Here is a 14,083-nt window from a genome sequence, read left to right as displayed (position 1 = left end):
AAAAGACTCTGCTGAGAAATTATCTGTAGCTAAAACAGGTTTATTACTAAAGGGCAGTGCGATTTCCTTAGAATTTTTTATTAGAAATACAAACAATTGATTTTTATAGTTTGTCGAGTTCACCCACTGCTGTCACTATTTCATGGGTTAGGAGGGTATTCTGGGATGCCACCTGTGTCTGAAGTCACAAATAGGGTCCATTTCTTTTGACATGCACAATGCTAAATGCTTGACACCTGACCACTGCAAAATTGTTTCACTTTCATTTTGTGTTGTAGAATAATGCACAACATTATGGGTGTGATATGAACTTTATTCTTGTTTCATCGTAGTAAGAAAACTGTTTCTGGAAGATGATGCAGGCCTGAAATTTACTGTGTGGGATATGTAGAGTTGGCATGTGGAAGCTGAACACAGCATGTTTTTATTAGTCACAAATTTTGTAATTTGTAAGTTGATTGCATATCCTGGTGTACTGAAGGACTTGTTTTCTCATGAGCAACACTTAGTGACACAGCCAAATGTCACTTGTGTTACTGTGTGTGATGCACATACTGTGTTCTGGACTTCCTGGTGCCCCCCCCTTCTGAACATTAAACAGTCAGTGGAAATACGTTTTAACACCTGAGGGAAGGTTGCAGTGCTGTATTCATATTAGTAGTTCATTACCATTTGTGTTAGGACAGCTGATGGATTGCTGACACTGTGTTAATGTGTATTCAGTATGATATTTAATAATTTGCAAAGCCTGGCTTTCAGTAATCACAGTGCAGAATCCACTTTATACTTGGAATGATGTTGATATCCTCTCCGTTAACTACTTTACTTCAGTGTAGGAGCAACAAAGAAAGTTGCAGCTGAAAACATAAAATGTCTTTTTTTTTTAGTTTTGTACTTTAGCAGCACTTAATTTGATTTCCACGATATGCATTCCTGATGACCAAAGCAAAAAATGAAATTATACATAGCCTGTATTAATTGTTTAAAGGTATTGTTCTTCAACAAATGAATGCATTTAGAAAGAAAAAAAAAACTGATATCTATTTTTACAAAGCCAGCAGGACATGTTTATGATCTGCATAACAGAGATGAATTTCGCATATGCAGTAATAGATAAGTAAGCACTATGTACAACTAAAGTATTGGTAATCTGAAGAAACCACTGTCCTCGAACTATTTGAAATATTTTGTGACATTAAACAGCAGTGTCAGCCATAGCATATGTTTAGTAGTAAACCCAGTAGTTATTAACAAAAGTTACCCTGGACATTATATTGTATCGCCGCACTACTTTGACTCTACATAATACCCAATACTTCTGCATCTTGAAATCTCATCTGATGTTCAGCCCAAGGCTTGACTGGAATGTTCAAGGATTAAGTTTGGAACCCCTATACATATACATACAGGTATACATTCCTGAAAAGTCTGTGTGTTTAGATGTGTTTGGCCACCACCTCAGATAGAATCTCATGTAAGACCGGCAAATAAATTGACTTTTGTTTGTGAAAGTGGGTCCATGTTAGTTGGTTGGATATCTTTTTTATGGAGGGGTTTCAGAATATGTAATTTTTTTTCAAGTGCACTCTTAGTCAGGGGTGGAAATGTTAGACATGGGTAGGTGGAGTATGAAAGGTTAGTCTGGGTTAATGTTATGTTAATGCCGTAACTTTCAAATATATCAGGAGTTTGTTTCTGTGAGTATTTGAGGGTTAGGATTAGTGTAAGGCTAGCTAAGGGAATATATTTAGTGTTGCGCATGTAGGTTTTTGTGTGTATCTTATGTTTGAGCTCTCTCTTGTAGTGATTGTGTTACAGAAAGTTTTTTTTAAGGTAATATGTAATGTTAAAACTGGGCAAGGTTGGAATTATCATTCTTTCAACCTTACTGATTGCATGCTAACCCTAACTCTACACCTAATTTCAAAATTTTTCCCTGCATGTCTGAGCAGCCAGATAAAATGTGATTGTTACTAGTGCTGTTTTGTACAATGGCTCCGACATGTTTTTGATACTTTACTCCTGTATTTTCTCACTGTAAGATTCCAGCATACTTCTCAACTGTTCCTGATTTTGGCTTAAATTTTAGCTGTGTGTCCCTCTTAAACCCTCCTACAACTGGTGACTTCTGGAGAAGAAATTATGAATTACGTTTGATAATATTAATTAGAGATGTCCTTCTATCCATGTGTTGCAGTATTCTTAACATGAAGGAGATCTCTACAGTAGACGACCCAATGTTGGCTGGTATAAAAAGTCTCTCACCACTGTAGGATGTGTGGTATGTCGCACTTAGGCTGCTGTCGTAAGTTGGCTATAAAAGTGACTTACACACACTTTTACATCAGAACTTCTCAGCTGCCAGTTCGTACACCACCTTCAAATGTCGGACTGTTGCGGAGCAGTGTGCTGTTTTTTTGCGAATTCTCACATAAGTGCCCCATTGGGCAAATCTTGTTTCTTTTACTGCTGTTTTTCAATTCCTCGTTGGTCAGATCCGACCATAAGCTAATCACCCTAGACATCCACATGCCTCCCCCACCCCCCATTAGGGAAACCACAGTAAAAAAATTCTCCAAAGCCAGCTTCACGCTTCTTAAGACAGAAGTGGCAAACTTCATGACACCCATGCTGACGGACAATAGAGGTATGACTGCTGAATCCTACACAAATGCACTTTATAAGCACTTACATGAGTGCATGGATCGTGCAATCCCTAACAGAACCAAGATGCTATCCTCCAAAAAAAGGAAGCCAATCTGGTGGTCCCCTGCCATAAACAAACTCTACAACAGAAGAAAGAAACTGTTGCAAAAAAAGAGTAAAATCCCATGATTGGAGAAACTCCCTAGTCAGCTTCAGTAAGAAGCTGAGATCCCTCATAAAATCTTCCAAAGCTAGTTATGAAAACAAAATCACCACTGACTCTAAAGACAACCACAAAGCATTCTATAGCTATGTCAAGAATCTCAATGGCAACACTCAGATCTGCTCTGAGTTACAGCACAATGGCACTAAATATACAGAACCAACGGATATTGCCAACATCCTGGCAGATAGGTTCAGTGCTAACTTTACCCCTCTGTCATCCCCTAAAGAGCCCATCTCTATACCAGAAGAATGCAAAGTTCCTGTAATCACGGCTGCACAGGTAAAAACACACTATCCAAAGCCAAGAACACAGCATCCATGGGACCTGACGACATCCCAGGCTGTGTTCTAAATGAACTACAGAACGAACTTGCACCCCACCTAAGTACCATGTTCAATCATAGCCTCAACTCAGGCTATGTGCCCAGTGAATGGTGCACAGCGACATTTATCCCACTCCACAAAGGGGGAGCCACCACAGACCCCGGAAACTACCACCCCATTAGCCTAACAAGCCTGGTCTGCAAGGCTATGGAGCGTATCATCATGGAACTTATAAACAGTGACATTGGTAATCTCCAGACTCAGGACCCCACCCAGTTCAGGTTTGTAAAAGGCAGATCATGTCTCCTAAACCTGATAGACTTCTTTGAAGCAGTCACCAAAGCCGTAGATGAGGGTAAGGTGGTTCACACAGCTTATCTAGATCTCGCCAAGGCTTTTGACACCACCCCCCACTCTGGAATTATAGATAAACTCACTAAACTAGGTATAAATCCCTATGTCACAAGATGGGTTGCCAACTGGCTCACTGACAGAACCCACACTGTGAAAGTAGCAGACTCCAAATCCAATTTCAGACCAGTGACAAGTGGAGTACCACAGGGTTCAGTCCTGGGTCCTCTCCTGTTTGGTATCTACTTCTCTGAAGTACAGGCCAACACAGAAGGTCTTTGGCTAATGAAGTTCGCAGATGACTGCAAACTAGGAGCCATAATCAAAACTCCAAAAGATGTGGACATCCTACAAAAGGGTCTTGCTGAGACATATGCCTGGTGTCAAAGCCATGGCCTCAAGCTCAATGTCAAAAAGTGCATTGTCATTCCTTGTGGTAAAAACTCAGTACCATGAACTACCACATAGGTGGTAGTCTACTTAACACCGAAAGTGTGATAAGAGACCTTGGGACACAGGTGGACTGTAGTCTCTCCTTTGATAATCACATCGCCACAGTAGTCGGGAAATCCTTCTATGTGGCACACCTCATCGCAAAAGGTCTCTCATCCAGGAAAAAAGAGGTCATTGTTCCCCTCTACTCGTCACTCATTAGACCCATTATAGAGTACAATGCCCCTTTTGGTATGTACCTCATAAGACATCTACAACAACTGGAAATGCCACAGAAATACCTCACAAAGAGGATTACCAGCCTCAAAGAGATGCCCTATGCAGACAGTCTCAAAAAACTGCAGCTTTACTCTGTTGTATATCGCCTACTCAGAGGCGATCTCTGCCTAACACACAAAGCTATGTCAAACCCAGAGCTTTTAGACATGCTCCACTTAAAGAAATCCTAATCCCTACGAGCTGCATGCTGTAGGGACTTAAACCTCATCACCACATTAAACAGAACATGCTGGAGGGATAGATTCCTGTCCCAGAGACTTCCCATACTCTGGAACAAACTACCTATCTATATCAAACAAAGCTCCTCATTAGCACTGTTCAAGAAAAATCTTGATTGGATGGGAGATAGGAAATTCACCCCGGGATCACTTCAGTGGCTCTGCTCAACAGTGGCACAGGAAAATAATTTTCTTGGGTGGCGAAAGCCAGGGTACCTTTGGCTAGACTTATATATGCCCTAGGGCCAATAGGCTAGTACCTACCTATGAACCTATGTTTAGTGGTAGGGGTCTGGATGCATGGAGGTGCTTAGGGGAAATGGCAGTGGAATTTTTAACCAGATTGTTTAATGAAATTTTGGAAAGTCAGAGGATGCCTGAGGAGTGGAGAAAGTGTTTTGGTACCTATCTTTAAGAATAAGGGTGATGTGCAGAGCTGCAGTAACTACAGAGGGATAAAATTGATCAGTCACAGCTTGAAGTTATGGGAAAAAGTAGTGGAAGCTAGGTTAAGAAGGGAGGTGATGATCAGTGATCAGCAGTATGGTTTCATGCCAGGAAAGAGCACTACAGATGCAAAATTTGCTCTGAGAGTGTTGGAGAAATACAGAGAAGGTCAGAAGGAGTTGCATTGTGTCTTTGTGGACTTAGAGAAAGCATATGACAGGGTGCCTAGAGAGGAGTTGTGGTATTGTATGAGGAAGTCAGGAGTGGCAGAGAAATATGTAAGAGTGGTACAGGATATGTACAAGGGTAGTGTGACATTGGTGAGGACTGTGGTGGGAGTGACAGATACATTTAAGGTGGAGGTGGGATTACATCAAGGATCAGCTTTGAGCCCTTTCTTATTTGCAGTGGTGATGGACAGGTTGACAGATGAGATTAGACAGGAGGCCCCATGGACTATGATGTTTGCAGATGACATTGTGATATGTAGTGAGAGTAGTGACTAGGTTGAGGAGACCCTGGAGAGGTGGAGATATGCTTTAGAGAGGAGAGGAATGAAGGTCAGCAGGGCTAAAACAGAATATATGTGTGTAAATGAGAGGGAGGGTAGAGGAATGGTGACAATGCAGGGAGTAAAGTTGGTAAAGGTGGATGAGTTTAAGTACTTGGGGTCAACAGTTCAGAGTAATGGTGAGTGTGGAAGAGAGGTGAAGAAGAGAGTACAGGCAGGGAGGAATGGATGGAGAAGAGTGTCAGGAGTGATTTGTGGCAGACGGGTACCAATAAGCATGAAAGGGAAGGTCTACAAGAGGGTAGTGAGACCAGCTATGTTATATGGGTTGGAGACGGTAGCATTGACGAAAAGGCAGGAGTCAGCGCTGGATGTGGCAGAGTTAAAGATGTTAAGATTTGCACTGGGTGTGACTAGGATGGACAGGATTAGGAATCAGTATATTAGAGGGTCAGCTCAGGTTGGACAGTTTGGAAATAAAGCAAGAGAGGTGAGATTGTGTGCGTTTGGACATGTGCTGAGGAGGGATGCTGGGTATATTGGGAAAAGGATGCTAAGGATGGAGCTGCCAGGTAAGAGGAAAAGAGGAAGGCCTAAGATAAGGTTTATGGATGTGGTGAGAGAGGACATGCAGGCGGTTGGTGTGAAAGAGCATGATGCAGAGGACAGGAAGAAATGGAAACAGATGATCCACTGTGGTGATCCCTTACGGGAACAGCCGAAAGAAGATGATGAGTGGTAGGGGTCATGTCATCCAAAAAAGGCAAATGCCAGTGTGGAAAACAAATTCCACATAAAGATAGCCATCTTCAGTGTCTTTTCTACCTAGGGCCTACCCACGACCACGAATCCTGTCCCATTTGCTAGGGTACCAAAGGCCCTTAGAAGTATACTTTCCTTCTTAGCCATTTACTTGGAAAAGCACAGCTTAAAGTTATTAGCTTAAAAGCACGATGGATAGATCCACGGGGCCTGAGGTAGAGTCGGAAGGCCAAAAAGCTGAAGTCTGAAGCTGCTGCTACAACTCTTTCTACAGATGTCTCTCCTGAGGTGGATGAGAACCCAGAGATATGGCTGGTTTCTTTTTCCAGATCATAGGCCAACCCGATATTGAGACCTCCTTGGATCAGACCACTGGCACTTCCTTAGAGGCTGAGCAAGCATCCATCTTGAATGTACAGGGGAAACGTAGGCTCATAATAACTGAAGGCCCTAAAGAGATACTTCATATCCTGGTATGGGAGGAAATTCACTTGGATATCATTGAATGTAGGCCTACGTCTTTCCCTCCTACTTTACACAAGTAAGACCTGGTTAAAAAGAAGAAGCAAAAAACAAAACATTTGTCCCCTCCAGAGGAACCTCATGTTGACTGGGAACAATTCACCCAAGATCTTTTTAAGGCCCTTATGGCCCAGCCCCCCTCTGGGCTTTCAATCCCTACACCACCCTGCACGGCATCTCCACTACAAAGTCAGGAAAGAGGTTTCCTCAGATGAAGAGGCCTCCTCAGAAGAGGGATCTATGGCCTAGTCCTCACAGATCCCCTCTAGATTATGCTTCCCCAGAGGAGGACTCCAATGGAACTGACTCACCCATGGAAGAACACTCTTTGGCTAGACCCTAGTCAAAATAAGAGGTCATTTCAAATGGGATACCACTCTGGTATCTGATATACCAGTGAGATACTATGACCTTCTTCAGGTTTAATCACCTAGTCCTTCAGCTGTTCCTCCTGTATTACCAGCTTTCTTGGATGCATTTGCCTCTGTTTCCAAGGCCCCAGACTCCCGGCCTCCTGCTCCTAAAAAGCTTGACCGATTTTATGAGGTCCCTGAGGACTATAAGTTCTTGTTTAATTGTCCTTCAGATCCATTGGTGATTTCAGTGGCTTCAGACAGACCTTCCAGGTTACTGCCTTCATCCTCTCTCTTTCCTTCAGCTAAGGACAGTAGGAACCTGGAAAAAAAGGCAAGAAAGTACACTTCAGCCACCTTGGCATTTAGAGCCATTAATTGTCAAACACACATGACAAAATTTGTCCTAGACCTTCTGTCCCAACTCTCCCAGGTCATTTCAGATTTGCCTGACTGACAATAAGACCTTGGCTGCACCCTCCTCCACCTAAAACAAAAAAAGATGGTAGGAGGCCTCAGCAATCCAGGGTTGTCACTGCAGCTCTTGTTCAGAAGCAGCCCTTTACAGACGAGCCTGGTTCCCTCTGACTGCCCAGACTGCACCACTCACATTCCATTTTCCCAGCGCATCTCTCTGTCTCTGCCAGTCTGCGAAAGTATAACTGAAGACTCCTAGGTTCTCTCTATCATTGAAAAAGTACACTTTCTGGTATGGATTCCCTGCCTTCCTTCTGGGGCCCTTCCTAACCACCAAAGGAACATGTATCCTCCTCTCCAGAGGTACTTCTAGACCTGTGGAGACAAGGAACCATCCAGGAAGTTCCTCAAGGCCAAGAAGGAAGATATTTCTATTCCAGAATGTTCCTGATGCCCACAAAGGATGATCCTTGGAGGCCCATCTTGGATCTGTCTCATCTCAACACCTTTCTGAAAGTACCCACCTTCCATATGTTAACTCTTCATACCTTGTTCCCTCTTATTCTGCCACAAGCCTACTTGGCTTTCTTGGATATCACAGATGCATACCTGCACGTTCCTATCTACCCCAACTGCAGGAAGTTTTTATGTTTCTCGGTGGCTTCCTGACATTTTCAGATGTTCATCGTGTTTCACTGTTGCAGTCATTACTCTTGGGTTATCCTGCTGGCAGGCTACCCGCAGTCGGCCAGAATTCCAAAGTCTAGGTCCGGTGTCTGTTGCTGTGACCTCTTCCCTGACGTTAGAGCGCCAGGCGTATAAAAGATGCAGCCGACACCATTTTCTCCAGTCTTTCTTGCCGTGCGGTGCCCGAAGCAAAAGCAGTTGGCAAGTGCCGGTTGGCCAACTCCTGAGATTTTCAAATCTGAATTTCAGAACCGAAGTCTTCATTAAAGCTAAGTACCCCATTGGGGAAACTTTTTTTCTTGCTCCAGACCGATGTCAGAAAAAGTTAACAGTTGTATTTATTGTGTGAAGCAAATACCTTATAAGGATTTTCACTCTTACTGTATTCCGTGCCCAGGCCCTGATCACAATGTTGCTAGCTGTCAGATGTCCTTCAAGGATGCATCTGCAGTCCTTACAAATGGGTTGTCCTGTCGTCAGGCAGCCCTTCGGTCGGCCGGATTCCAAAGTCTGGGTCTGGCCTCGGCTGGTGTCGTCATAGCTGCAGTTCTTTTTCTCAGTCTTTCTTGCCGCGTGGTGCCGCAGAAGCTGTTTACTACTTGAGACTTCAAAAAGCTGGTACCCCCCCGTTGGGGACTTTTCTTTCAGAGAAAAAGTGAATAACTGTTTAACTTGAAACAAATACCTCATAAAGATTTCCACTCTTACTGCTTACCTTGTTTAGGCCCAGACCCTAGTTGAATCGGCCTCTGAAGTTTACCTACTACTGTGGTTTCACGCCTTCTGCAGCCATGTCTATAAAGGCCAGCCAGTGTCCTCTGATGACTCTTCTGATGATACAGACAATACAGACCATCCAGAGGCTCCTTTTTCTACTTATGAAGATTCCGATGCTGAAGAATCTTCTGCCTCTCCACCAGAGGAATTTTCATTTGGAGAAACTTTACATGCCATGAGAGAGCAATTCCAATGGCAGGGACAAGATTTCTCAGATTCAAGAAAAAGGCTTAGGACCTTTTTACACTTACCACAACATAGGCCTTTAGCTATACCTCCAGTTCTTCCTGTTGTGGATGATGCATTTAATGATGCTTGCACTGCTCCTGATACTTTACCTCCAGCCCCTGCTAAGCCCGATAGGTTCTACAGGGTCCCGGACACTCATCACCATTTATACAAGGCTCCTTTTGCAGATCCTGAGACTATCTCCCAGGGGCCTAAGGCAGTAGCCTCGACCTCAACAAAAAACCCTCTCCCTTCTGAAAGGGAATCCAGGTCCTTAGAGAGATGGGGTAAAAAAGTATACACCTCTGCTACTCTCTCAGCTAGAGCATTGAACTGTCCGTTTCATATGATCCAATACCAAGAGTTTATGCTTGATCAGTTAACTAAGAAACTGTCCTCTGATGATTCTTTAGATAAGAAATATGTTCTAGAAATGGTGAATAACATTCAGCAGGTTAGTAACCATTCCTTAAAATGTGGCTATGATGCACTGGAGATCAGCCATGACTGGCACAGTTATAAGAAGGCATGCATGGTTGAAAGAACAGGTCTTGCGGATCATGTTAAAGCAAAGCTATTAGATGCTCCTATGGATAAGGTCAGTTTATTTGGTTCTCCTGCCCAACAGGTACTGAAGAAAATGGAAGAGAAGGCAAAATCTGTGCAAACAGTGAAAGATTTCTTACAGGTTCAGCCTCCAAGGTTTAGCAGGAACTGGCCTTCCAAAATTGGTCCTTTCCAGACTCCTCTAAAACTCATAGAGGCAGGAATAGGCTGCCAAGAGGCAGAAATCAATCCAGAGGAGGTGCCTACAGGGGCCAGTGGCAAGGCAACAACCAACGAGGCACAGACACAACCACACCACACTGCACAGGGAATCACAGTGACTTGGCTCTGACAGAACAAATAGCAGCACCCTTAGGCAGAAAGTTAGCCTTATTTTCAAAAACTGGCACTATATCACAAGAGACAAGTGGATTTTGCAAACTATAGACCAAGGCTACAGGTTTCATTCCACACAGTCCACACTTTACCAGGAAAAAGAGGAATGCCAAAACCTACCACCAAAAGACAGAATCTCTAAAACAAATAGCTCAATTAGCAAAGATGAGAGCTGTGGAAGGTACCACCTATAGAACAAGGCAAGGGATTTTACTCCAGACTCTTCCTGGTACCAAGAAAAGAGAAAAATTGGAGGCCTATTCTCAGACTGTCGCTTTAAACACATTCATCATTGTTCCAAAATTCAAAATGCTGACCCTACTGCAACTTCTTCCCATGCTGGGCAAGGAGTACTGGCTGGTAACTCTAGATCTCAAGGAGGCATACCTGCAATTGCAGAAGATACCTCAGATTTCTTGCAGGATCAGAGCATTATCAATTCTCAGCATTGCCCTTTGGCTTATCTACTGCACCCAGAGTGTTCACGAAATGCCTGGCATCAGTAATCGCTCACTGCAGGCTTCAGGGAATCCAAATTTATCCATACCTGGACGACTGCCTGATACAAGCGGACAACAAAAACAAGCTGACACAGGACTTACAAAGAGTCATTTGCTTACTACAAGCCCTGGGATACACAGTCAATATAAAAAAGTCAAGACTGATACCATCCCAAACAATAACCTTCTTGGGTGCAGAATTGGACACAGTACAACAGATGGCATTCCTAACTGCAGAAAAACAAGAACAAATTACTCTCTACTTCTTGGCATTAACAAAGCAGAACAAACTAACAGCAAGGAAAGTACTGCAGGCCTTGGGCTTCATGGCATCCTGCATAATCCTGGTCCCCCATGCCAGACTGCATATGAGAAAGCTACAGTGGTACCTAAAGAATTTATGGTCTCAACACAGGCACAGCCACTAATCCCATGCCTGAAACAAGAGTTCCTATGGTGGGCTCAGGCATGCCAGTCAAACACAGGTTTGCCCTTCCACAGCATTCAACCAAGCCAAACCATCACAACAGACACCTCAGACCTACATGCTGGACAAGTGCATACAAGGCTTATGGACCCCAGATCAGCTGCACCTGCACATAAATCAAAAGAAATGCTGGCAGTAAAACTAGCAATCCAGAATTTCAGACCATTCCTCCAAGAAGGCCAGTTGATGATAAGGACAGACAACACCACAGTCATGTGGTACATCAACAAACAGGGAGGCACTCATTCATACCCTCTATGCCGAATGGCTCTGGACCTATGGAATATGGCTCTGAGTTACAACATTCAGTTACAAGCAATTTTTGTACCAGGAAAAGAAAACATCCTAGCAGACATGTTAAGCAGAACTACCTCGGATGCTCACGAATGGATGCTACACCCGGACATCTTCAAGGCCATCACAAAGAAATGGGGACTGCCACAAATAGACCTATTCGCATCCCCACTCAATCACCAGCTCAATAAATTCTGCACAAGGATATACCACCCACTTGCTTGGAAGGTGGACTCTCTATCCTTCAGTTGGAAAGGCCTGACAGCATATGCATTTCCACCTCTTCCTTTGATGCACAAGGTATTATTGAAAATCAAAGAGGAACGTCCAAGGATAATACTGATAGCTCCAGATTGGCCAAGACAACATTGGTACCCATTACTGAGGAGCATGTCTCGGGGAAAATGTGGACACTACCCTGATTCCTTTGATGTTAACTCAGGCGACTACAACATCCTGCATCCAAACCTGAAAACTCTACAACTGACTGCCTGGAACATTACATAAGAGCAACTAACCCAGATTTATCCCAAAGGGTTAAAGACATTATCCTTGAGGCCCGCAGACCTTCGACAAGAAGGAACTATGCAGGAAAATGGAAAAGGTTTCTCATCTGGAGTACTGAAAGGGGGAAAGATGTGTCAAAGGTAGACATTGCCAACATCCTGGAGTATTTGGCAGAGCTTTTCCATACAGGCCTGTCCTATTCCTCCATCAAGATACATGCATCAGCTATTTCTGCAGAGTACAGCTTCGATCCCCCTGTCTTTTCGCATCCTCTACTCAGGCAGTTTCTCAGAGGAATTAAGAATGTAAAACCTCCTAGAAAACCACCATTACCAGCATGGGACTTGAACTTTGTGCTAGAAAAATTGACACTTCCCCCTTTCGAACCAGCAGCAACAGCAGATCTTCAACACCTATCCTGGAAAACTGCTTTCCTGCTGGCAATTACTTCAGCAAGAAGGGTTTCGGAACTACAGGCTTTAATGGCAGTACAACCTTTCCTAATCTTCCATCAAGATAGAGTGTCCATGAGAACTAATCCTACATTTATGCCTAAGGTGGTATCCAGAGTGTCTTTAAACCAGGCAATCCACCTACCTTTCCCAATCCACAGAACAGGGGGGAAAGACTGCTACATACCTTGGATGTACATAGACAGTTACGCTACTACCTGGACAGAACCAAGGGCAATAGAAAAACTGACCAACTTCTGGTAGCATATGCAACAGGAAGGGAAGGAAAAGCAATTTCCAAACAGACAGTTTCCAAGTGGATAGGAAATTGCATTAGATTCTGTTACTCCTACCATGGAAAGCAAATTCCACAGAACATAAGGCCTCATTCTACAAGGGCTACGGCCACTACCACAGCTTTCTTGTGGCTACCAAGGACATTATAGAGGCTGCTACTTGGACCTCCGTGCATACATTTGCCAAGCATTATAACTTACCTTTATACTCTAGATCCCGAGCAGGGTTTGCCACTGCTGTTTTGCAAGGGATCCTAACTACACCATAATTTCTTCTTCCTCCTCCCCTAGTGTGGCTATGGTATTCTACCCATTTGTAAGGACTGCAGATGCATCCTTGAAGGACATAGTACAGTTTTGTACCTACCATAAATGTAGATGTCCGAACAGGATAGCATCTGCAGTCACCTCCTTCCCCTCTGTGGTATGCCTAGGGTATTTGCCCACCTAATAGCTAGCCTGGGGGGGGATCTCTTATGGTGTATTTGTTTGTATATATGTATATACATGCTTATTTTGTGTGTTTGCCTTCTACTTTTTGGAAACATTGGCATTTATCCAAAATTTAGCTATCCAAGAGGGCAACTGGCATCTGGGGCAAGAAACACTGAGGAAAATGGCGTCGGCTGATGCTTTTATGAACTGCAGCTATGACGGGCCAGACCCAGACTTTGGAATCCGGCCGACCGAAGGGCTGCCTGACGACAGGACAACCCATTTGTAAGGACTGCAGATGCTATCCTGTTCGGACATCTACATTTATGGTAGGTACAAAACTGTACTTTTTATGCTAGATTCAGCCAACGCACTATCAAGCGTCGGTTCGATTTTGCATTTCATTACTTTGGCCAAAGATTTAATTATTTAATGCCGGCGGAACAGCCGACAACCGGAGTTTACAAAAAATGCAAGGACAAGGATAGGCATCCGAGGTCCAAAACCGATGACGAAGCCTCTTCTAGGCCAGTTGCCAGTGAGGCGCTTTCGCAGCCCCTGGCACCCGCTACCTCAGAGCCACAGGCCGCCACAGACTCCCACGTGGAGCCGACTGGGCCTCTGGAAACTCAAGGTCTTGGACACTCGGAAATCAATCCCTCAGATGGGTCCGGAGCCGCTGAGCAGGCATTTGCTTCTGAGGGTGTCTTCAGACCTACACAACTATATGTTAAGCCATCTTCAGCTTCAAAGACTAAAGCAGCTCTAAAGACAAAGAAACAAGTACAGCATTCTCCTATTCAGACTTCCATGCCTTAAAATAGATGCTCAAAATGGCCGAAGACCTAATTACTTTGATCAGGGGCTCCCATCCCCCTCCTGATAAGAGGCCTAGGCAAGAGACAGTGTATGATTCTTCTGATCAGGTATCTATTTCCTCTGATTCCTCTTCTGAACAGGATTACTCCAT

Source organism: Protopterus annectens, chromosome 13.part0, assembly GCF_019279795.1.
Source record: "Protopterus annectens isolate FY-2018-M chromosome 13.part0, PAN1.0, whole genome shotgun sequence".
In the NCBI taxonomy this organism is placed as follows: domain Eukaryota; kingdom Metazoa; phylum Chordata; order Ceratodontiformes; family Protopteridae; genus Protopterus; species Protopterus annectens.
Note: the sequence above shows the minus strand (reverse complement) of the source record.